We start from the raw sequence: 26,175 nt of genomic DNA, 5'->3' as shown, positions 1-26,175 counted from the left end.
CTAGGGGTCACCGCGACGTGGCGATTCGCCAGTCCGATATTGACCGCATCCAGCTTGTCACGTTACAGAAGAAATAGTATTGATAGTAATAGTAATAATAAACCAAAATAATGTAAGACGGCTCTCAAGGTTTCAGATACCAACTTTCCAATCAAACGGCATTCAATGTGTCACTATAGTATTGTATCAATGCCATCTTGACGTCATAGCGGCATGCCGTAATTTCAAGTTAGTTGTTATTGACGACTACGCGGTACAACGTAAAAAGAGAAAATCTTTTGTCTATTGCGACCTTATTCCAGTCACACAAAGTGCAACTGTCGCTGCATGGGCGCGTCTTCGTTAATTACTAACACCAACTAAAGATCGGCGGCTGAAAGTCGCGCACTAATTGGCGCGTTGTCTCCTGTCAGAAGTTTGATGTTGCACACAGTAGGCGACAACATTCTACGCGTGGATACACATTTTCCGTCGCGACAAACGACACTGCAGGTGTTGTCAGACGAAGAGATTGCTGCATAGTTCGTAGCAATGGAACATGGCATTGAAACACAGCAAGTGAGGCAGGCCGAGAAATGGGGGAAATAAAGTGTTGGGCCGTACGGAGGGGAGCGGTACTTTGTTCAACAAGACCAGCTGTCACGGGAGCTGGTTCGAGCGCCTTTCACCTACCCGAGCACGTCCGTACGCACTAGGAAAATAAAAGAGGAGTTACCGGGTTGGAGTATCGCATCATTTAGTGTGGAAAAAAAAAGCGACGAATATAAAAAAAAAAGCGCAATTTATTATCTTGGGCGGATGACTCGGTATTCTGCAGAAAGGGCGCTAAGGTATCATCATCCTCGTCTCCCGGTCTCGGCGTGGAAAGCGGTCATCCTAACCACTATGCCACGGGAGCTGGTCATATTGAATAAACCTCACAGTTGAGAAACCGTAATGCATGTTGGCATAGCAGAGGACACGTTATTTACCATTTTTAGCCACTAATTTTAAACGTCTACTAAAACTGCCGGTGAAGTAGAATTGTCTCTTGAATCATCAGAGAAGGCAAATGATCCAAAATCAAAAAGAAAAAAAGGAAATCAAGGCGCGCGGTCCCCGTGACGGGTAGTACAAAAAATTACCGGACGGTTACGACTCGTCTAACGCGAAATTCAGCGTCATCTGTGCGTGTGGCGAAATGAGGCCGGATGAATGTGTGTAGACTAATTTATTTAAGCGTGACGAATATTGATTTGCGGTCGCTGAAATGCTTTGCGAGGTGAGTGGTGCCCTGAACGAGGGGGCTGTTCTGGAACACCACGTCTATATGCACGGGCCATGTCTAGTTGTGGGTTGGCGGACGTCGGTGCACAGCGTAAGGCCCAGTTGTTCGGACATGTCACTTAAAAGTGCTGTTCTTGGCCAGTGAAACGTCCACATTGAAGGCTCCGACGACGAGAAGCTTGTGCGTGCAGTAAGGAGCGAGTACATAGAAGATAAAGTCGCGTATGCGTTCCGGCGATGCGCGAGGCGAGAAGTAGCACACAGCCACCACGAGCCCTGTGGGAAGCCGCACGGCGCAGCTGAAGAACTGACGTACTTTGCTTTTTATCTCACTTTTCTTCAGTTGCAGTTGTAAGCCACCGGGATACTCCGCCTTACTCTCAGCGCTGAGCGAACATGTGATACGAGTTTTGCGCGGACATGCGAATGCCGACGACGCCGACGTGATCTCGGGAAAGTCTCCACTATACAGCTGACGCTGTAAAAGGAACAGTTAATCTGGAACGCAATATTGGTTGACATTCACATTTTGCCGTCAAAAAATGCCGGACCAGCAAGCCTTACGCTTATGTTCTACCTGCAACATTGAGCCAGATATTCGTCACCTTCTTCTCAGCTGCCGCCGTTCCAAGTCCTTCCGCGATAAGCTCAAGTCTCGCCCGACCAGCCTCGGATACTCCATCTCTCTCGCAACACTACTTGGCACACGGAGCAGTGGTGTAACCGTGACGCTCCTCCACTACCTGCGTGATACCGGTCTCCTTAGCAGCCTCTGACATCGTGTGTGGGACGGCGAAAGACCTCTGACCCCACATCGCCTTACTCTTAACTACCCCAGGAATACGCACTAAGGAATTATATAATAAGGTATAGCAAGCCGTCTTTTGTGGCTGACTTTTCCTGTGGATATTAATAGTTGCCCCCCCCCCCCTCGTCAAAAAATGCGCTTTTACAGCACACTCAAAACTTTTATTCGCTGTTTCGTTCTATTGTTATTTTCTTCGCACGCTGTTTATAGGCCTCTTTCCGTTTACAAACAAAAGACGCCATTGTTGTGTGGGCAACCACACGAACGCGACTACTGATTGCCGTATGTAATTGCAGATTGATTCAGGTGCTGTCGAATGGTAATTTCTGGCAAGCTGTGTCACATTATTCTCATTGTCCCGGACTCTCTGTTAATTTGTTTTGCCCACACCGGCCTTGTGACGTCACTCGCGGAAACTGGTCTATTGAAAACAGAACGAACTGCCTTACGCATTTGCGTGTCTGAGTGCAGCTACACATATACCGCTCGCGACACGCTTGTCTGAAACCAGCACCCTGTGCATGGTTTATCCCATCTCTAATATCCAGGTGTTGGGAGACTATTTCTTTCGAGTAATAAACCCGTGCAGCATATGATCCACCTTCAAATGCAATATTGGCACAACACTTTCAACAGCAACGAAGGTAGTATGGGCTGCGGAACTACTGACAGGCGATTGTAGACAACCGTGTCGCGAGCAGTACATCTGCAATCTGTATATTTACCGCAATATAAGGGGAAGGATTAGTGATAACCACGCTACATTCCTCTCTTCCGCCTACCTGTTACAAGATATATACTGGAATGTGATGAACGCTCTCGTAGACCAAATTAACGTTCCACCTGTTTCATCTTGAAAGCTAGTTGCTGCTCTAAGACCACGCAGGGGCTGTCACGCCATGTCGCGAAAACGGGGCTTCAATTATTTCGAAACGGGGGATGATGAAAGGCGGTCACGCAAACTTATATGGTTCCCGCATTTAATTAATAGAAGGCCTTTTATGAACGCCGTCCTCTTATTAAAAAGCAAGGAAATAACACCGTGCAGGTTAAATATAACCCATATATAATAAAAAAAAAAGCGTTTATGAGCTGAAATTCTGGGGCAGCGCCGAGCATGGAAAAAAAAGAAAGAAAGGAAACACAAGGCTGTCGCGGATGATAGACGGATTTTCAAGACGTAATTCAAGGTACCGAATTCAGAAAATACCGCGTAGCACGACTTTCCGATAAAAGATCCAGTTGCGAAGAAAGGCGGGCGCCGAAATAAACACAGTATCAAAATAAACTTACGAAACACTTGTCCCGAGATAACGCATTCCCGAAATCCTCGTTTCAAAATAACAAATCTCAGTTTAAGATGTATTAATATACTACAGTGCGAGAGCTTGCTGACAGACAAATCTTCACCGTCCGCAAAGGATGTGCAGGCTGCAGGGAGCGTGAAGACGAACCAAAACAGCGCTGTCACCATCCCAAGGAAACGAATGAAGGCGACCAGCTCAAGTGGCGTAGTTGGTAGGTTGATCGCCCTCCACACCAAGACGGGGAGGTGCCGCGGGTTCGCATCCCAGCACTGGCTGTGCTGTCTAAGCTTTTCCCCTGGGTTTTCCGGAAGGCTTTCCAGACGACTGCCGGCACAGTTCTCGCTGAAGTCGGCCCCCCTATTATATATTAACCCCCCTGTCCTCCACCCCTTCCTGCTGTCCTCTCTCCATCTGTCCACGTCCGTATGCCACCCATAGACACAGTTGCTTCGCGGCGCTAACAGCCAATTTAAAATACAATGAAGGCGGCGGAAGTAGCCTTCAGAAATTTGAGGCTACGTTTTATGCGAATTAGATCCTCATTTTCTAAGGTCCACATTTTTCTAGGAACCACGCACATCGTGTGCGTCATTAATGATACCCGTCACAAGCGGAGGCCGTGCCCCCTCAATCTTTGCTTTCCAAGAACTCATCAGACCACATCTCGTAATAACCTGTGCGGCATGGCACGTTACAGTAAAGCGTTCGCCTTTTTACTCCAGTTCGCCCTTTCCGTTAGCTGGTCAAGTGAATTTGCGCATATATATCGCAACTATATAGGAGATTTATAGCAGCCGTAGACTACTCCCATAATAAACCTTATTGCAGCGCGGAGGTAGTTGGTACTCAGTACAAGACAAAAACGGTCTATCACTTGTTCAAGAGAGAAAAAGTACACAAGCGAACGTTGAAGTAGGGAGCATCACCTTAAGCATGAGTAGAACGAAGTATACAGAAGGCTCACTTTTTTATCACTTGTTGCTTGTCACTTGTTACATATGTAGAGGCTTTTTTTTTCTTCGTTCCCCTTTGACGGAAAAGCGTTAGATGATGATGACGATTGTAGTTTTAATGGCGCACGGACAACTAAACGCAGAAAAGATGTAGAGGAGAAAAAGGGGTGAGGACACGTGTTGGCCTACCGAAGAATACTCCGCGCTTGGTTCTCCTCCTGTTGAAGATGGGTTGAAAAAGCAAAGTATTTTCCGTCCCTAGGCACGGCACAATTTTTAACTGTGAACTGTTTAGGCAGTGCCAGAACATTGAATCCAAGTAATGTGTAATGCCATAACGCATTACTCGGTGAAAATGTAATGCAGTCTTTCCCAAACTTTGTGTGGCGGCTCCCAGGAGGGTCGTGACAGATTCAGCTGGGAGGAGGGGGGGGGGGGGGGGGAGTCGACTCAGAAACTATAAAGAAGATATCCATATAGACCATGCTCTGCCCACTGCTCTGCGCCCCAAAAAAGCCCGTGGTAGCGGACCGAAGTATAGCGGACGAAGTCTACAAAGCAAGCTCCCTTTACTGAGTAGCAACAGTCATCCCTCCTGCCACGCGATTATTTTCCTGTCTGCGATGGAAGCCTGGCTTGCTATTACTCATTATCTAAATATAATGCACTACCGGTAATAGATTACTTTGTGACGCATTACTCTCCACCTCTACACAGTACCATCACGGTGAAAAGAATCCTTATAGAAGAAATAAGCAAGTAGTGAACAACAACAAGTACGTAGGGTCCCGATGAATCAGGAAATTTGCCACTTAATTAATGGGTCGTTACCCTAAGGGTACACTGGTTAACCTGGTAATTGCCACCATATCATCGCGCTCTTTGCCACACATGTCATGTGGAAGCTGACGTGCCACACAAACTCCTTGCCTGCCAGCGGTACGAAAATCACCAATCCAGTCTCCGGCGCAGTCTCGCTCATCTAGGCTACCGAGAGCTCCCCCACCCCCCTCGCGGTGCTACTTGGCCCTACTCAGCACGCTGAAGTCACGTCTGCGCTGACACGATTCCTTCGGGAATCTAAATTCTTTGGTACTCTCTGATACTTTTTACATGACTGTCTGCACAATCATTAGTGAAGGAGCTGTCCCTTTGTGTATTTCTTCATAATTTTCTGTGTCTCTGCTGCTTTTATCTTCCTTTTGTTCGTTTGTTTGCTTGCATTTGGGAACAGCAAGCCTACATCATGGCTAACCTTTCCCTCCTGTTTTCTTTCTTTTTATCAGCATTAAACATATCTCTCCTCCCCCCCAATAATTAAAAAGCCTGTTCTACTGTGGGAGTTCTGGAAGGTTACCTCACCACATGTCATAACGTTGGATGCTATATTTTGGCACGATTACAGCGCTATAGCGGCACATATTATTTAGCACTGGAAGAATTAGAATTGGAGGTTAGAATTTCAGGAAGAGTTATTTCACCGCTTGTTATGTCGCGACTTGTGATTTTTTCACCAAATATGGGCAATATCTCCACGTGTTGTTTCGTACTCGGGTATATCGCATCAAGGGTGCGGGGAAGTTATTTCGGGGATACGCTACTTCGTTCCTACAACCGCGAGGAGGACAAGACCTCAGATATTTCAGAGCTTTAACAACGCCATAAACTTCTGTCGCCATGGAAGACGCATAATGAGACAGCTGGAATGCACGGGTGACACCATCATCCGGCACATCAAAAACAGAAGACGAGCCATCGGCGGTGACAGAAAACGGAACATACAGCAAAAACTCTATTCCGCGATACGTGTATCACATCAAGATGCTGTAGTGTCAGCTATTTGAGCACAAAGTTGAACATCTTTTATTTACTGCGTTTTGAATAACACACACAAAAAGTTTCACTGCTCTTCACACGAAACGCTTGTCGTATTTCAAACGTATCGAGCTGTTTGGGTGCCGTCGAGAAATAAACGCTATTACGCCGCTAATGAAATGTCGCAACAAATCCGATTCACAAGTCGGTATCCGTACATAGCATAAAACAGAAATTGCAAGAACCACAAACACAAACATATCTTTGACGTAATACGAAACACTACCTCATTCGGCTCTCATATCCGACGCTATGTCTGGCTCAGGATGTTCAAAGCCATTTTAAACGTGAGACAAGATGAGTGCGTCTATCTTTCATAACGCCTCGTGGCGCCACTCGTCGCATGTATCGATTCGTTTATCATTTTTACGGCCTCGTAAGCTCACAATGCGGGATTCTTATTTTGGTCGGAGTTACGGCGCAATAATATTGAAGCATGTATATACAGAGTGTTTTCTTTTTATTCCACACAGATGTGTTGTTTAAAAAAAAAGAAAAACTGTTAGAGCTGCATAAATTTCGTTTTCGCAGTTGGATTGTACGGCCATGAGGACATCCTGTAGGACAGCGTATGCAACTACTCGATGGCTAGTTAGCCAAGATGCATTAATTAACGTGTTAATTAGATATTTTCAAGGAAATGCGACACAGCTGAATTGGATCCACTCACTGCGAGAGAACTGCGTAGTTCTGATTTCGGCTCATTTGCATAGCGAAATTTGGTAGCTTACATTTCGAAGTACAACAACAACTATTAACGATGAAAGATTACTACTATTACTATTACTACTACAACTATTACTACTACAACAACTATTACTACTACACGAATGACGATGCGATGAGGTACGTCCACTTCGCAGGGTGTTAGTAAGGACGATGGATTTGAATAATGACTGGCTCCAATTTTGCTATCTCGCATTTCTCACAAAACATAAAATTAATAAGTTAACGAATTTTAGTTTACTTAGTCGTCCAGTAGGTGGTTATGCCGTCCTATAGCACGTCCGCCTTGCCGTATAACCCACCTGCGAAAACGAAACTTATGCAGCTCTATTAGCTTCTTTCATAAAAAAAAAGTGTGTCGAATAAATATTAAACAAAAACATCTGGGATATTCACTTCTTGCACTTCGCCTTAGAAACTATCTCATTATTTTGACCTGAACATGAAACGATGTCGCAAACTGAAAGGGTTCTCGGCGTCTGCCATTTCAAGAAGATTCAGGAACCAGAGGGAGAAAACAAAATCAACTTACGTTTGACTGTACTGTACTTTAGTGCTACGCACCGTAGAATACAGTTCTCACGTCTCCACATTTTTTTATATCTCAATAAATCAATACGGAGTCACGAATACGTGTGCCGTAGAGGAGGTGGAATATTTTAAACGACTCTCATGAAATCCAAGCTATGGCACCGCGTCGTAGCAAGCAACCGAGACAAATAGACCAGAAAGAGCGACCTCCAACTGCAATACTTTATCTTTGTTGACAGTGACTTTGAAGATACGAAGCGATCTTACAGACGACCATCAAAGAAGACTTGAACGGTGGTAGCGATAGAACTGCTTGCCGTAGTCGGCCACGCTCAGGCGTGCAACGTCGCGACTATCGCAGGGAGGGATAGTGCGTCCTGGGCCGACTTCAGAGGGGACAGCGGACATTTGTCTTAAAGGGAGACTTCGCAAGGTTTCGAAAAAAATTAGGTGAGCATCATACCGAACACGGACCGCTCCCTTGATACCGAATACAACATTCGCATTCATTTTGTGCGAGTAATTAATTCGTAAATGATGACAATACCAAACCGAAACCAAAATGCAAAGCGCACAGCGGTTCGCCCGGAGGAAGATACTGTGACGCCACCCAGCATTGTCGTCTGCTACGAAGCTTGCATTCATCCATGCCGGATAACGTCAGCAGTGTTCCTTTCAGCGCCCTCTTGCTTCACACAGGCGAAGCGCTCACTTCGTAATAATTCGTTCGAATAAAATCTGCGCAGTTTGGGAACGCGATATTTCGAATGTATGTTCCTGACACCCAAAGGGTTACTGCTGTGTCACAATCTTTGTGGAGATTTTGTTGCGGAGTCCCACTTTGAAGCGTCTAAGGAAAACCCAGAGAGAATACCCAAAGAGCACAGCCGGCGCCCGGATTCGAACCCGGGTCACCTTGAACGGCATAAAGAATCAGATGCAGGCGATGACCGATTGCCCGTATGAGAACCGCGACTTAACCTTACATACTGGTCGTCAGGGTGCATCACTGCCACGTACGCTTAACTTTATGCCTAGCATAAAGAAAAAAAAAAACTTGGGTCTGATCTTGTTCACAAAATTGGCAGTGTGGTCGCCTAGCGATCTCAATGTTGCGTGTTCGAACCCAGCCGAGGACGCTAACAACTTGGTGGCAGGTGACGTTGCTCTGACGCGCCGTCTTCCGCGAGGTACGTTAAATACGGTGTGCTGTATGTCGAGATTTCGGCGCACGTTAAAGAGCCCTCAGGTGGGCAAAATTGATTGGCGTACCGACCACTATGGCGTCGCTGATGATCATAGTTGGCTCGCGACGTAACGCCCGGAATTATTAAATATATTATCTTCTTCACAATAAGAAAGGTACTGCATATTCCTCTTCCTCTATAACTAACATAACATAAACCGAATTAAGAAACACTAAAAGTTGCCTTTCCGTAGCCAACCGAGGCCCACCCCTGCCCACCGCCTTCCTTACCGCCCACTTAATGTCGCCAGAACCCTTCTGCTTTTCAGCAAGATGGGTCGCCTATATGTCCTACTTGCGCTGTTGAAGCTGATATTCCACACATTATCTTTCACTGCCGCAGATTCGACACCCCTTGAGCCACCCTCAGACGAAGCCTTCTAGAGCTGCAGAGCACAGACTTTACTCGGTCCAGTATACTGCACCGTCCACAATAGTCCGTGACCAAAGCAGGTTTGAAATTCTTACGCGACGCAGGTCTTACCCCCGAATTCACGTACATAACACTGACTTGAAGCTGCATCTTGACTTGTGCATGTCTGCGCAAAGACCTGCCCTCGCTGAAGACGGATTACGTGTTTCACGATCCCTCCTTCTTGCTTACCTCATGAAGTTGTAGCCTGCTAACTTTAACTGCGTCTGGGAGCGAGATTTTCGCACAAGTTTGCACTCAAAATTTGCTTTGCAATATGAAAAGGCGACATTTCTCGGCGTCAGGACTGATAATATGTGCCACACCTGTCGTCTGGCACCAACGCTTGTGCAAAGGCCCTGTAAACAAACCGATGATGCACCAGGTCATGTACCAGCTCCTGTGGTATAGTGGTTGGATGATCGCTTTCCACGCCGAGACTGGGAGGTGACACGGGTTCGAAACCTGTCACCGGCTGTGCTGTCTCAGGTTTTCCCTCGGTTTTTCCGAAGACTTTCCAGATGAACGTCGGTACAGTTCCCCATGAGCTCGGCCCAGGACGCATACTAACCCCTCTGTTCCCCACTCCTTCCTGCTGTCCTCTTTCCATCTGTCCACGTCTGTGCTCCGCTCATAGCCACAGTTGCTTCGCGGCGCTAACACGGAATTAAAAAAAACAGGTCATGTAACGCCAAGACAAGGCAAAACTCTTAGTGTCATGTGGCTTCCCGAGGCTGCCGTACTGGAGCGCTATCCAAGTCGGGTTCAAGGTATCCCAAGCGCTGACTTGACATTTTCACTACACGTGTCAGGTCGAGCTGGCTGCGTAAGAACGCTTCAAGCCGAGGAGGGTGTCTGAAGTGCATTGACGCTCTTCGAAGGCAGCTGCAAGTCAAGCCTTGATCGAGCCACATCTATGAATTCGGAGGTTATGCACTGCCTGTGACCTGAAGTCTTGTAGATAAAACTGAAAGGATGGCGGTCAGCTGGTGTAGATGCATCAGGAGAAACCTCGAGCCTGAGGACGGAGAGGACAACCACACACACACGGAGGGCTGAAATTTTTGCCCATTGCCCATAGATTTTTGCCCATAGATTGAGAAGTTACCCGTCAAAAAGAACTCGTTACGAGTTAAGTTACCGTGTGAAAAATGTAACTAAGTTAATAACAAATTTCTTCAGCCTGAAACGTAACTCGCAGTTACGGAGTCACTTAAAAAAAGAACGAGTTACTTCGAACACAAAATAGCATTACGCAGGTGCAGCGCGCGTGAGCAGTTGAGTTAGACATTGAGTTGCCTGCTGAGGATTGCAACACGCTTAGATCGTTTTCGTTTATGTCCAACATTAGACCTCTCCCTGTTTGTAAGCAAATGACGTTATAGTGTTCGACAGCTCCACAAATTTGGTAGAGTTGAACTGCGCTCGAAGCTAGAGGTGAACAAGGTCGCGCCCGAAAGCCACGTTTTTGATGGGACTACGATGGTCCCTGGAAGGGACACGTCCTTCGGTCCTACTTTTCTTTCAATAGGAGGCAGCAAACAAGTGCCCGATCGTGAAACCCAGCCCTCTCCTTCCGATTTGTTTCGGTGTCAGTCTGTCTACCAACGTCATGATGACGTTTCTCTGGTAGAGGTCTAAACTATGCATCTTACGCCCTGTGGGCGTACAATGCTCCAGCTTCATTTCAATGGCAGCGGTTCTTACTTTCTGAATAAAATACTGTCATTGATTGAATATCACGTTTTATGCCAAAAAATGCAATGAAGGAACAGGAGAGAAACCAAGAAAATATGTGGACGTGAGTGAAAAGCGAATTAAAAGTAACTTGGAACTTAACTTAACTTACTTTGGCAAAGTTACCTCAAACAGGAACGAGTTCCTCTGAAAGTTACCACGGCGCAAACGTACCGAGTTAAGTTACAAGTTACCAAAAAAAGTAACTTAGTTACAGTAACGAGTTACCTCAAACTCTTTATTTTTATTATTGTTGAACTTATTATTATTTATTATTTATTATATATATTTATATAACTATTATTAGTTATTATTTAAACTTATTATTTTACCCTGCGTGTGTGTGTCTGGTTGTCCTCTCCGCCCTCAGGCTCAAGGTTTCTTCTGATGCTAAAGTCTTGTGTCACCTCATCCGTCAGTACCACCCTCACATCTCACCCTCACGCACATTAGTCACATCTTTTTGATTGTTTTTCTTTCTCTCGTCCCTCTCAACCTTCACTCGCCTCTCTTTTTTATCACTCATCTTGTTTAGCACTTATTCGTGTAACAGCAATCCGACACTCGTTTGGCTGGCCTTTCCTCGTTTTTTTTCTTGTCTTCTATTAAATATAGCCCCCCCACCCCCCCAACACACACACACACGAAAAAAGAAAAAGAAAAACCGGAGAAGCGACGATCAGTAGACTACAAGCGGGAACATAAATCCTCCTGTATATCGTGCTTTGCCTGCCGCGCACCGTTGCGATAAGTGAAGCCACCCATACTTGCTCTTTCGAAGAGAGTGTTGGGCATTGAAAGTTGTGCGCTCTGCTAAGTATGGCCGAGCCTTTAGTTGTCGGGGTGGTACGCGCACCATACTAAAATATTGAGAGTACGGACAAAAAATCCCATAGACACCTTAAGTACGAAGATGTCATTCGGAGGTTCATCGCCTCAAGTACAGGCGCTGTTTCGTTCTTTTCTTACGGAGTCACAATTCAAGATTGCATGTTTTAGGAAATTAGTTATCGGTTTTTGCTCGTAAAGGCGCAGTAACGCTAAACCCAAGGAAAATAATATCATCGGACAGTAAGCCAACCAATAAACGTCGGGGTGTTGATAAGCCTTCTGAAAATTCCTTTCCTTGAGTAATACGTGGTGAGCGTAATACATACACGCTTAAAATCCTCGATTGAAAAAAATCTAATCCCCTTCCAAATCAATGCCGGTATCACCTCACAAACGTCATTAGATTTGGTTTCCCTATATTTGCAGTCTAGCGTGGTGGAGCTTGAAGGGAATTTGTACAATCAAAAGAAAGGCTTATGCATTGGCTCTTTAATTGCCCCTAAGCTTAACAAAAGAAAATCTTAGATAATTAAACTTGAAGGTATCTTGACTGGTTGGTGTGCCAGAAGCCCAGAGTCACTTGTACCGGGTTATGTCAAAGACGTATTGGTGATATCCCCGAACTCCTCTAGTCTCCTTGATATAATTCCCCTCCTCCAACTACAATGAACTGACCGCTCATTTACCCATTAATTTCCCTCAACTTACTCACTACGGTTCCTCGATCTCACGCTTCAGACAGACGACGTACTTTGTTGGGAATACGGCAGATTAGACCCCGTGCCCTTGCTACCCAAGCACAGTTACCACCCCAAATCGATGAAAAACAGCGTGGTCAAATCCTGTCTTACCTCCGTCTTATTCTGTGCAGCGCGACAGATCTCGAGGTTACAACAAGCAGGTTACGTGTTCAAACCGTTGTGAAACATACGTAATTAAAATAATCCCGACACCACATAACTCTCCCTGTCATCAGAGCAAGAGTTGTCTTTCCAGTTTTTCCATAACATGTTACACTCTTCAGGGAAGCTTGCTTCACCTCACGGGTTCCGTGTTGCTTATTCTATAAATCACGAACTCTCTATATCTCACTTCACTCATACGACCCGAATCTGCAAAAATCTGACTCCAAACATTCCAAAATCTTCGTTCCCTGTAGAAAGGCTGTAGTCTCATGTAGCTCACGCTGCATTGGCCAGGCTGAGAGATGTGTTAATGATCGACTCCGCGAACATTTTAACGACGTTGAAAAGAACACCCAAAGTGCAAAGCTAGCGAGACATGTTCTCTCGTGTACGAACTGTGACCCTTTATGGCCCAAAAGCCAATATACGATGTATGCGATGTGACAGACGATGTTTCCCGTGGTCACTTAGAAGCGCGCCAAATAATTCACAGGCCGCTAATTATTAGCCAACCCCGTGTGACCGTGGCGTCCTCTTTGCTCAACCTCCTGTCACCTACTTTGATTTCTTCAGGAATAAATGTTCGCTTTGCTGGTTTGAGTTGTTCGTTCGTGTCGTCTTTTCGTGTGCTCCTCATCCTCGAGGAAATGCTATCGCCAATTTCAAGTAATCTACATCAACTCGCATGCCTTCTACTCGTCTGTTCGACATGGTGAGGTTTCAATTGCTACGCAAAGGTCATACTCTGTTCGCTTTTCTATAGAGAGGGGCTCCAGAACTGTGGGTTGCAGCTGTAGTCTCGCTAACTGAAAGCACAAACAACCGAGCACGTTATCTATAGGCAGATCCCAAAGCAGGGCCATGTAGCCGATAGATGCGTTTACGCACACGTAACATAGCACTGTCTAAAGGCAATTACCTATTACTGTTATTCTATTGTCGTTGGCTTACTACACTGTTAGCACCGAGTGCCCAACCACTGTAGTAAGTCGCAGGAGAGGAAAGATGGCGATGGCAGGGACTCTCGGTAAACAAGACGATACAGGGCAAACATTATCCGCCGGAAACAAATAGAGAGGACGCTGATCAACTGCTTTTCTGTCTACTTGTTCCGTATACACCCAGTGTTTGCAGATCCACTCTGCGCCCATTCGCCAAATGTAGCGGGAGATGTCGTTCGAAAAGACCCGACTTTCCGACACGCGATAGCGGGCTTACTCAATGTACCTGCTCATTACTCCCAGCAAGTCCGTTATCTCCAATTGCAAACATCATCGTAATTGAAGTCATGCTTGCATGCTTCCGCTGGAAACAAATTAAGACGAAACCTTCCCATCGGTCTGCGGGGAATTTTAGTTTAATTACGGGATTTCGTTTATTGGCTCGCCCGCAGGGTGGAATGGACCATTCCCAGGAGCTACACGCTTGTCTATCGCTAATGCGATAAGGTTCTAAATCGAACTGAATGTTTGTAGGTCAGATGGCAACATCGTCAGATGTAATCGCGTGTAGGAGGCACAGTAGAGGGCGCTAGAGGACCGTTGATAACGTGATCGTGATTATGCAAGCGAGATGGCGTAAACTTGAAGTGGGCAACATATCCCTGAGTTTGGGTGTCCGCCCATTTCACTGAACGACGTTTCATCGACTCCTGACCAAGGTTTGGTCAGCAGAGCCTTATACGTATTTCAAGTTTGTTGTCGCAAGAAAAAGCGGCGGCCACCGATTCGATCAAACGGCGTTCGATGAGTCGGCGTTCGATGTAACATCTATTTTTCGACGAAATGGCGTTCAATGAAACGCGTTCGATGAAATGTCACGGAACCGTTTGGAGTGAAGATGAAATGACGAACAAAGCACAGATGTTGTAGACGAGTAGAAATCCAGCAAACCGGTTGGGAAGCATGAAGGGAATTGCCTCAGGACGAGAGCTGCCGATATTTCGAACAGAGACTGTTCTTCTTCTGAAGAACAGTCTCTGTTCGAAATATCGGCGGCTCTCGTCCTGAGGCATTTCCCTTCATATAAAGCACAGGTGTTGTACGTTTGTTTGTTCGTCCCCTTTGTCTTCGCCCCAGACTGGGGAATATGTTGCCCACGTCACGCTTAGTACGTGCTGCATCGAGCACTTTGTCAGACGCTCCCGGTGCAACGAAGAGATGCCGATTATGAAAAAATAAAGAAAGGCGACGTTTTGTCATATGCTTTCCGGATGTGAATGTGATGAAAAGGTGTTCCTTTTTGTAATGTGGTCTCCTTCCGCAAAGATGGATTGCTCGACCTATATTTTGTTGCACTGAATGTTCCACGATTGTTCCACTTGATTCCATCTGTTATCAAGAATATTATATTACGGGAACTGATTTTCTCGGCCAATTCCTACAATCCGACCCTAGCCAGTATCGCCTTAGTTAGTTCCTGACGTGCTTAATTACTTCCACTCGCTGAATCTCGGCTACATAAGTAGCACGCAATTTAATTTTTGACCTACTAGTTTGCAAACGGTATTTATTCCCCAAAAGTCAGACATGAACGTGACCATGACTCTGACTCTGATTCATTCATTTGCTACTGCCTGCCGCCACAGCACATGAATGCTGAGTAGGAGATCCTCATAACTGCGACCAAACCCTCCACGTATTTTAACTTTACATACCCCCAATTTAACTCATTAACAAACTGAAGCATTAAGATGATGCCTCGCATTAAGATGATTAAGCACCGCCCCTGGCGATGAAACTCCCCATTCATTCATCATCTCGCAATAAAGTTGTTTGATTAGCTGCTCCCGCGGAAAGAACAACGCATGCAACTCTTTTCTTGGCATTCTAAATGCGATAAAAATGTTATTCCATCAAGAAGTGGATAAGCCTCAAGTGCACCGCTTATCGTCTTCAAGTTAAACTAGAGCTGCTTGAAAGCGAAATAATAATATCCGGCTATTATTACAATGATACGAGAGAAATAGAATATTACCATTAAGCTCGACGTGCATATTTTATTTCTGGGCATGGCTGGGCAAGGAAATACCATTGGGGATGTTCCCCTCGTGAAGCAGGTACATAATGGCAGTTTGAGGAAAGGTCATCCTTTCCCCGGCCATCAATTAGGAGCGCGTCGCTCATTCAACGCTCTGGAATGGCATCGTAAAACAGAAGGGCTCTCCCAGTAAAAGGACGTTAAAGCCGTTTTATTTCAAAGATGTTCCTGTTTGATGCCCTTCTTCGAAAAATCTTCCCGCTGTAATGGCAATGTTTGTCCATTCTGTGAGGAATTGAAGAGGAGGACAGCGCAATTCAAACTGTTCACGTAATACAGTCGCCTCCAACCCAACATAGTGGCTCGAAGTGGACGAAATGTTCCGACGTATTTTGGGATACCGCCAATCGTTACGGGGTTCTGATAGAATTTGCGTCGTAGCCTCGCTATGCGCCCCACTAATACGTGCGCCAAAAAAAAATGCACGAAGTGCGTTACGTAACTCTCGTCTGCGGAATCCGCGCCAGTCTCGAACAGTTTCGCGATGATTGCATGTTTGACGTTCCTTTGGAGACAGGCGACAACGTATACGATGAAAAATATGCCCCATAATAGAGCAATATGTACAATCTAAAAACAGGTGGTGGTTTTGAAAGGGCTTGTCGTTGTCGGCCTCACAGATGTGGGCACAGTTGACTAAAAACAGAACTTCACATAAAAACGTGGTCGACATAGCGTCTGACAAAGGGTGTAAAAGGGTGGTAAATGCAATTATCATATATCCAAATTGCTACAAAAAGGCGTACGCCCACCTCGCTCATCGAATCAGAAGCAGTAACCCTATCATTAGTGGCAGTGAGTGAGGTAGCAGGTAGAACATTTCAACCTTTTAGACACAACGTATATAACACCGACAACTATATATATATATATATATATATATAGATACTCATGGAACGATGCGGATGGCTGGGGCTGGCTTTTTTCCTCTCTTTATATATATATATATATATATATATATATACGACAACTATTACCTCCTCAAAGGTGTAACTACTCCACCCTTTTCTCTAAGAGTGCGGATCTCAACTCAAATCTGTTTTTAACGGGAGTCTGCTATACTGGAAAATCTGAAATATCTCCCAGCTGCAGGTAACCTGCCGCAATAAGAACTCGACAGTGACAGATCAAACGACATTTCAAAGCAATCCCTTCCTGTGCAGGGAGCGCTTCCGAGGAACCCAAACAACACATCGTGCCCTTCGGCCAAACTGCGACAGTTAGACAATAGTGCTCTGATCCACTTTCACAAGGCGCGCAATGTCTTCTACTGCATCTCGACGCAGTGCTGGACGATGAATTTATTATGACGTGCGACGTGATACGTACATCTAGTGCAGAAGCGCTCGGATGACTTTCGCTTGCCAGGTCTCGTGGCATGAAATTACTGTTCAAAGAACGAGGTTTTGACGCAGTAGATGCCGGTCCTGCGCTATTATGCATTTTCTGTGTCGGGATTCAAGTATTCGTAGAGGGCAATTTGAAATTATGAGACCCAACGTGCATTTCACAGTTAATTCATGGTAATTAAATTAGTAAGCTTTTATGTAAAGCTCCTGTTATCTGCAGCTTCTGCACCATCTCCAGGGTACTATTATCGGTCCAGCGATGCGATGATAGGCAATACCACTAAGCAACTGCAAGTCGCTGATTCCCTATGATGCTTTAAATCATCACGAACATAGGGAGCTTTAGAATTGTGATGCAGCAGGCTGTGAATCAACCCACGTGCCAGCGAGTCAGTGCACAGTGCCTACACTGGACGTGGACGCCAGAGCCCTCAGGGTAGTTCGGATAGAAGCCAGGATGAGACAGAGTCAAACAAGGTTGTAAGCAGAAACTTTACTGTGAGCATGGGTAACCCTCGGGGCGGACAGCGCAACGCCAGCAGCCAAGCAATCCAGAGCCAGAGGCAAGAACCCGGTGGGGCAGACCCGCAGCCGGAACCAGGAACCCAGGACCAGGTCGAAGTTGGAACCTAGAGCCAGGCGGTAGGACTCCAAGACGATGCCGACGGTCAGCCAGGAGTACTTCTCTTCCAGAACTCAATCGCCCGTGCTCCTCCGTCCGTGCCCGTTACGACACACCCTGCGTGTTTTCCCCACTACTTCTTTTTTGTCTCAGGTGTGCCCACAACCATGACAAGAATAGCGGACTCAGGAGCTTTGCGTGCGCGATAAATAGCGTAACCGCCACTGCGCATGCCCAGAACGTAAACTCAGTGTTTGCGTTTTGCCCGAGCTCGCTATTTATTGGAAATTGCGGGTCCGCGCAAAGCTGGTGTTGCGGGTCTGCACTGTTCTCGCGGACGAGAAACTGCATGAACATTCCGTCGTCTGCTGAACGTCACGAAGTAATTCACAAGAAAACCGCGAGTTGGCTTGCGACAGCATATATTTTTATTATGGACAACAAAGCATGCTTTGAAAAAGTGATTCCTCTGTGTTTTTGATTTTCTACTCTTTTTTTATGTCTTCACTTCTAGCCGTAACGGCGACGGACGCAAGCCAGCAGCCTTGTGTCCGTCGCTTGCAGCGCCGTTACGGCTGGAAGCCAGCAGCCTTGCGTCACGGGAGCGCTATTCTATAAGCACTGTGCGGACGGGCCCTTTGCGTCCGATATAGCGTTCACGTTTTGCGTTTGCGTTTCCAACAAACGCTATACTAAAACACCCTAATATTTCGACAAAACTTTTTTTATGGCAGACCTCTCTATTGAATCCACAGATTCGATTTTTTAATTCGGTGTTAACACCGCGAAGCAACCGTAGCTATGAGCAGCGTACAAATGGAGAGAGGACAGCGTGACGGGGGGGTAGTATGCGTCTTGGGCCGACTTCAGCGGGAACTGTGACGACATTCGTCTGGAAAGTGTACCGGAGAAAGCGAGGGCAGCACAGCATTCGGAAGGATTCGAACCCGCCACCTCCCAGTCTTGAACATAACCTTATACCTGCCACGGACGAGCGAACGACGTACCCGACATACCGCCATGTCGCTGGTGCCAAAGGTTCGAGAAGGGTTGAGATGTATATTCGAGCAATTCTCGATGCAGTCCTCAACGCTTTCGCCTCGGTCACACAGCCCTGTGACATCCGCAAAGTTGTGACTGCTATAATGCTGGCGACGCGGACATATTTGCCGCGATACGGCGGACGCAGACGAGAACCAATTGACCAGGCAGTAACGCCAGATATAAGACCCGTGTGGTCTTCTGCCGATATTGGTGAAAGCCGGATAAGACGCTTAAGGCCTGTTCCGACATATAGCGATTTGTTATATAGCGCTAGAAAATAGCGCCATATGTTTCTCCTCGCAGTGCTCCAAACCGCTAAAAATTAGCTTTCGCCGGAGTTGAGCTCATGTCAACTCTTTCAGCGCTAATGTTAGCGCTACATTCGTGTTAGCCAATGAGGAGGCTTTTGAGCGATGACGTCGCGGAAGTCGTGGAGTTGTTTCGCTTCCGCGTTTCACGGCACGGCGATCGCATTGGTTCATCCGCATGCTGTCCAACCCCGGAGGCGTCATGATGGGAGACAGCAGAAACGGCCACGGAACTTCCACTAAACAATAGCGCTAGCGCCACTTTGCAAGTGTGAACCGTCCAATAATAGTGAGTGCTTTCTTTGCGCGCTTTTTTATGGTGCTATATTAGCGGAACAGGCCTTTCCGGTGTATGTCGGAACAGCGTACAGAACAAGCGTGGAGCAGTCTTCGCCGACTGTCACCGCATCACCGCCCTTGCAGACAGCGGCAGAACGCTGTGTCTACGCACTGCGTCAAAAGCGTTCCGACATACAGCGCTTTGCTCCAGAGCACTGGAAAACAGCGCTGTTTTTCCGTCCTCTCCCGGCTGCGACTCGATGGAAAACAGCGCTTGGCGAAGTTGAGCTTCGGTGAACTTTCCCATCGCTGTCTCCCAGCGATAGGCTCCCTGAACCAATGAGAACGCGGCGCCGCGTTCACCTGACGGTACGATCACGTACGATCACGTGAGATCCCCAAGTACAGCGCTGGGACAAGCGCTGCAAGTGCGAACCCCGCAGTGGAAATACAGCGCTGTTTTGCAGTGCTGTGGTGCAGCGCTGTGGAACAAAGCGCTGTATGGTGGAACGGGCCATTACTACAAAACCCAAACCGGATATGTAAATGTGGTTTACTTTTCTTGTTCAGAGAAAAGCTTCACGGCGTGCACTCAATCAAACGTTGTGCAGAATATGCCCATTGGAAGACAGTGTTTAACCGAGGCAATGCTCTACAGTCTAGCGTTAAGTTCTGTATCATGTGCACTTGAATTAAAGCTTGATTCTTAACTGAACGACCGAAGAGTTCACACAGCAGACGGACGTAAACGAGACAGCACTTTTACTATAGCTGATGATATTACACATACTTGAGAGGGTGGGAGAAGGGATGAAGGAAAGAGGAAGGGTTTAGAAGGGTTTATCGGGTATCATGATCATATCGCGGCATTGTTACTGGCACTCTTAAGAGGTGTTTCACAAGAAACTTGTGGACTACTCTATAAGCTACCAAAAACTTAGCTTCGGTAGCCTCGGTAGAAGTCGTTTACGCACTGATGAACATGAATATTAACCCTAACATTTTCTAACAAAGGAAAAAAGGAGAATCATTATTGCTCGTTCGTAATCTCGTAACTGCCTCTCACAGAGAGTGTGGGCTTCGATAAACTACGATAACACTTCAAAACTCCGTAGCGAGCACCGGTACCGATGCTTAAAACTGAGCGCAGATATCGGTACTATATATCATGAAGGAATCATGCGTCGCAAATTATTTTAGTCGATTTTAGATTTCCGCCTTTGAACACGAGGACGGCATCACCGTCATCCTCGCGCCATAAAAACAAAAATCCATTACGTTTCGTAGAAAAAACAATTATCTGTATCGAGTCTAAATTGTTCCGAAGGTCATAGTAACGAGAACTTTTCATCGGAAGCAGCGGCATTGTCGGCTTTAGCAGAAAAACGAAAACGATCCGACCACCAGTTTGTCCCATTGTGCACTGCGGATTTCACTGTTTTTTTCCCACTAGAAATTGTTATTTTTGGTCACATGTAGCCGCCAAGGGTCGCGTTGCTTCCATTTCTTCCTGCAATAAAGGATCCCCGAATTCCTGAGAGACGGCTGCTTCTGACATCCAGAAAGCATTACAGCACTAATCCTCTGCTGCTTGCTGTTGTCTCATTTCGTTGTTTATCCCGAGAGGGAGTTTCTTTTTTTTTTTTTTCCCCTTCCTCTTCTCCCTTTTAGGCAGAACTACGATGGTGATGGTGATGTGATAAAAGAGAAAAATGGGGTTTAAGTTTCGACGAAGTCGAACTGGCTACCTCAGTACGCTTACACACAGAAAGTACAAACAGATGATGAGAAAACAAAGAGGTGATGACCATAGAGGAACAGAGATGATGATGGAGTTCACCATGCAGTTCAAAAGTTTCGACCAAGTGAGTGTAAAATGTCGGAATCGCTGGGGGCACACACAGCACACATTCAGCGAGTCATAGAATGTCCATAAGCCTGGTTGTATGTAGAATATCTTCAAGTGCCCTCAGCGCCTTGGGTAGAACTACGACATCCCCGCACTAGATACGGAGGTGTGGGTAATATGAGAATTGAAAATTCACGAATAAATCGAACCCAGTGGCCGGCAGGGAAACGTAGAGTTTTAAACCGAGGTACGAAACGCGCTAGGTATACGGGCTGTAATTTGGGAATTGACATGTCGCGAAAAAAATGGAGCCCGGTGGCCGGTAAGAAATCTAAAGTTAGACCAATCAGGTAGGATCACGCCAGGAAGTGTGTAGATAATTTGGGAAACGACATGCCACGAAAAAATGGGAACACTGTGACAGGCAGGAAAATCTAAATCTACTCCAGGGTAGGATCACGCAATAGGAAGAGTTCAGGTAACTTTGGAAATTACATGTCACAAAACAATACCACAAATGCAAACAATACAAAAGTTCAAACCTCGTCCTATGTACCTCAGTCCTGCCTATCTCGTCGTCCTTTATCTGGTGCTTGACGTGTACGATTCTATCCAATCAACATCGTTTCATTTCTTGTACCACCCATATACCTAGTCCTACATAAAGATACGCGGAATGGTAAAACTATGCCCCTATTGTTGCCTTCTTGTTTTCTTCTTTTAAGGTAGCAAAACTGAAACCTTCAAAACTATACGCGACTTTAACATATTCCGTAGAGCTTTAACGAAAGCTTCGATGCCACAGATGATCTTTGCAGTGCGAGAAAACAGGGGGTTTTAGAGAATCGTAAGCGTCCTCCGATTCAGACTACATATCGCAGTCAATCAATAAGATATCAGCAACGTGACGTCAGCCACTCCAAACGAATCAGGCGATTGGGTTACCATGTTTGGGAAACGTTCTCGTGAAACTTCTACGTTTTCCTAAAACTCGCCTAATGAGGAACTTGGAAAATACCCTACCCGCGAAAAATCAGCACTGAAAATGCTTGAACTGATCGTCGACGGCGTCCTTGAAACAACGAAACCACTCGGTCCTTATTCCCGATGCAATCGCCGCCTCAAAGATTAATTTCAATTTCCTTCGACGAGGACACACACATACACACACACAAAAGAAGAAAAGTTAATAGAGTGACAACAGTCACCGTAAAACCTCTGGGAGGGCTCTCTCGAAGCGTGCCGTTATTCGAAGTTTCCTTCTTTATCGCCCGTATAGTCGATCCGTCGATCTTAATTCGATCCGTGTCGACTTTCATTTGTTCTGGCCAGTGAAATTTCCTTTCTTAACGTCCTCGTAAAAGAAGAAAGAAAAAAAGGAAAGCAGGCCAAATGATTGCACTCGTAAACGAGTCCGGGAAACGGAAACCACTCGGGAACATTGTCCGAGTTGCACCTCGGCAAACAAGATCGAAAGTATCCACGGGGCCGCATGCCTTCATTAGTGGCGCTACCACGAATTCGACACGCATTAGGCGGTACACTCTTCGGATGCTCTGACGGAAAGAAAGCCTTTATGCGGACACGGAGGCTGCTCAAACTTTTCCTTCCTTCGCTAGGGGGCGATCATCTTGATGTCAATTACTCTCGTCGCCCTTATTTTCCGTAGTGATGTCTCGTGCGCATTACTGGCAAGAATGGAATAATTGATGGATTGATAAAGATAATTCGTCAGTTTACGCCGTGAGACAACTATGATTATGAGCGAGGCTACACTGGTCGGTGTGTGGAGTAATTTTGCCCAGTTGAGGGTTCTTCAACGTGCGATGAAATCTCAACACACTGTACATCGTATTTAACGCTCTGAACACGCTACCTTGGGCAGTCGACTGATTGATTGATAGATTGATTGAAAAAAAGAAAAAAACTCAGTTCGTTACGTCATCAGAAATTCGTAAATTGCCCGTAACGAACACAACAAAAACAAGTGGACGTTGACGATGACATGGAGTGTTTCGCCACTGGGATGCAGTACGCTACCCCATTACCTGTGAGACATTAGTGAGTTTTAGTATAACGTACGCTATCGCCTTTGCGTACGTAAGGAATGGCGTGGTGGTTCCGTGCAGTGCGCGGAGCTCTATTTTTTTCTTACGTGTGCGCAGAACCCCCAACGTTATTCCTTACGTACGCAAAGGCGATGGCGGACGATGCACTAAAACTCTCTATTAATGAGTTTTAGTACAACGTACGCTGTCGCCTTTGCGTACGTAAGAGATAGCGCGGTGGTTCTGCGCAATGCGCAAAGCTCCGCTTGTGTCTTGCGCGTGCGCAGAACCACCAACGCTATCCTTTACGTAGGCAAGGGCGATAGCGCACGAGATACTAAAACTCGCTATTGAAAGACGTTCAAGTGGAACGAGTTCAGTTTGAACTGAATGAGTTCAGTATAAACTGAACAAATGACGGCGCGAGCTGGTGAAAATTTGAGTCTTCATGTCGTGTCGTTCTTTTCGTCGCCCTCAAGCTCAAGGTTGCTATTCAAATATTGCTGTATTAGCATTTCTTTGTGATTTAGCAGTACGAAGAAACCATATGTGACGCGATACATTGGCAGCCGCGGTTGTGTTGTTTCATTCCCTAACGATACTCAAACGCCAGCCTACTCAAACTGTACTTATCCTGCAAACGTATTTGTACGTAACATGCTTACGAAAGTACTTATGAATGCATAGCGGGAACATATTCAAAAGCACGAAGACTGAGTACCTCTCGGTACACATCTCGAAAGAAGCTCCCGTTAAAGTCGCTAGTCGCGACAATAAACCTCTACCTAAGAAACGTCATCATGACGTTGGCAGACAGACTGAAACCGAAACAAATTGGAAGAGGAGGGCTGGGTTCCACGAATGGCCCCTCTCCCTGTTTGTAAACAAATGATGTCATAGTGTTCGACAGCGCCACCAATTTGGTAGAACTACGCTCGAAGCTAGAGGCGAACAAGGTCGTGCTCAAAGGCCACGTTCTTGAGGGGATTACGATGGTCCTTGAAAGGGACGCGACCTTCAGTCCTAATTTTCTTTCAATAGGAGGCAGCGAACAAGTGGCCATTCGTGAAACCCAGCCCTCCCCTTCCAATTTGTTTCCGTTTCACTCTGTCTACCAACGTCATGATGACGTTTCTCTGGTAGAGGTCTATTGAAAGAAAAGTAGGACCGAAGGTCGCGTCCCCGTCAGCGACCATCGTAATCCCCTCAAACCGTGGCGTTCAGGCGCGACCTTGTTCGCCCCTAGCTTCGAGCATAGTTCAACTCTACCGAACTGGTGGCGCTGTCGAACACCATGACGTCATTTGTTTACAAAGAGGGAGAGGTCAATTTACAACCACGGCTTGGATGCTAACTACTACCATCTTGACACAGAGTCACATAACCACTGATATTATGGGTTCACGCTTATGATGAGTTCTTGGGCCAATAAGAAACCTCAACAATCAGTACCTGATATCTCTTACCCCATAGAGAAATACGTCCAATGCCTCCAACGGTTGAAACCCAGCCGAGCACGGTAGCAATGCGGGGGAGGTAAACATTGCTTCCAGCACCGCGTGTCGGAGATTTCCGGTGCACCTCGAAAAGAACCCCAGGTGGTCGAAATTATCCGCAAGTCCTACCCTACGGCACGTGCAACATGTCGCCATACTATAGGCAGACAAAACCTTACGTGTACCATCACTGCACGATTCACGGCACCACGGCACGTTTTTTTTTTTCTCAGACGCTTTAAGACGTATGTCGGCACAGTTCCCAGAGAAGTCGACCCAGGACGCACATTCCCCAGGGCTTCAATAGGGACGTTGCCCACCCACCTCTGTGAGGCCAAAACGGCAAGCCCTCTCGACATCACCACCACCACCATTATTATTTTATTCCAAGGGTGATAGCAGCAGGCAAAGATTAAAGAATTAATATTTCAAGTATTCATTCAGTTAGTGCCCCACAGTCTACAGGGGGAAATGTCTTTTATTGTTTATAAACAGGTCCAAAACCTGTTGCAGTTTTCGCAAGTCCATAATGAACAAGCCTGAGCGTGGACGGCAGAAAAGCCGTTCAAGCCAGCAATGAACTTTAGTAACTTATACAGTGCACGGAGGAGGATCAACAACAACAAATAAGTAATGATGATGTAGTGGGATGTTTCGCCGCTGAGGCGGAAGAGGCGGAGGAGGAAGAATAAAAGAGTGAGACCCGTTCCTCAGCTTCTAACTCGCTTTACTGTGTCGTCCATCCATCCACCCACGCCCAAGCTTTTTCATTATGAATTTAATCCACCAACTTGACAGCGTCTATCTGTTCCTTTTCATTTCCACCCTCTCTCCCTCCCTCTTTTTTATTGCCACTTGGGGTCATTCCGAAGAGCTACAGTATTGTCAGTAATGTAGACAGAACAGAAGAATTGGGCATGCAGGCTGATGTAACCTATAGACATAGTATTTCTTCCCCAGAGAATGAGGACAATTGCATGGTAAAAGAGTACACAGCGACTCTGATTGCGTACGTTGTCCTATGTACTTGTCCTCATTCTCGAGGAAATTAATCTTAGGTCTCCCTTGTCAGGTCCCTTCTAAAAAATACATACGCTGTAGCGCTGGCGAAGCATCGATTCTTACGCCCTCTGTTCTTCCTTTCAGAACGCAGCGCACATTCTGACGACAGACAAGCTACGAGGTAAGGGAAGCCAGTCTCTACTCGGGTGTATCATTTACATTCCAACTGTCGGGAGCGTCTGCTTTCCAGACAAAGAAACGCAATTAGTGTCAGCACACAAAATGAGTTGAACGAAAGACGAGCGAGCGACGGACGACGCTTTCGACTGCGTGGTTGGAATGGTCCGGTGGTTCCTCGTTTAAAAATACGGGAGCCACAACGGTCCTTCCGATAAGCGAACATATCTAATCTAGCTTCTGTATACCATTTATATAGCTAGAGGTGAGCGCGGGTAAAATTGACATTATCCGCTTCCTAAAGCGCGCTTGTTGACAAATGTGTATCCGCACCCGCGCAGATATTGAGTACATCCGCACATTCG

At 46.3% G+C, this 26,175-nt stretch overlaps 1 protein-coding gene and 1 long non-coding RNA gene across 2 annotated transcripts in view; one reads left to right on the top strand and one right to left on the bottom strand.

Moving 5' to 3' along the window:
* Positions 1-26,175, top strand: part of LOC135394079 (tyramine receptor 1-like) — a 228,470-nt gene that overhangs the window by 57,313 nt on the left and 144,982 nt on the right. The window contains exon 2 of the mRNA XM_064624558.1: positions 25,778-25,814. The gene's annotated coding sequence lies outside the window, so the exon portion shown is untranslated. The remainder of the gene's footprint in view (positions 1-25,777; positions 25,815-26,175) is intronic.
* Positions 1-26,175, bottom strand: part of LOC135394080 (uncharacterized) — an 83,764-nt gene that overhangs the window by 56,512 nt on the left and 1,077 nt on the right. The window lies entirely within an intron of this gene.

This window comes from Ornithodoros turicata, chromosome 5 (genome assembly GCF_037126465.1).
Source record: "Ornithodoros turicata isolate Travis chromosome 5, ASM3712646v1, whole genome shotgun sequence".
Taxonomy (NCBI): Eukaryota; Metazoa; Arthropoda; class Arachnida; order Ixodida; family Argasidae; genus Ornithodoros; species Ornithodoros turicata.
The sequence above is the reverse complement of the archived record's forward strand: the minus strand, read 5'-3'. Positions and strand labels throughout refer to the sequence as shown.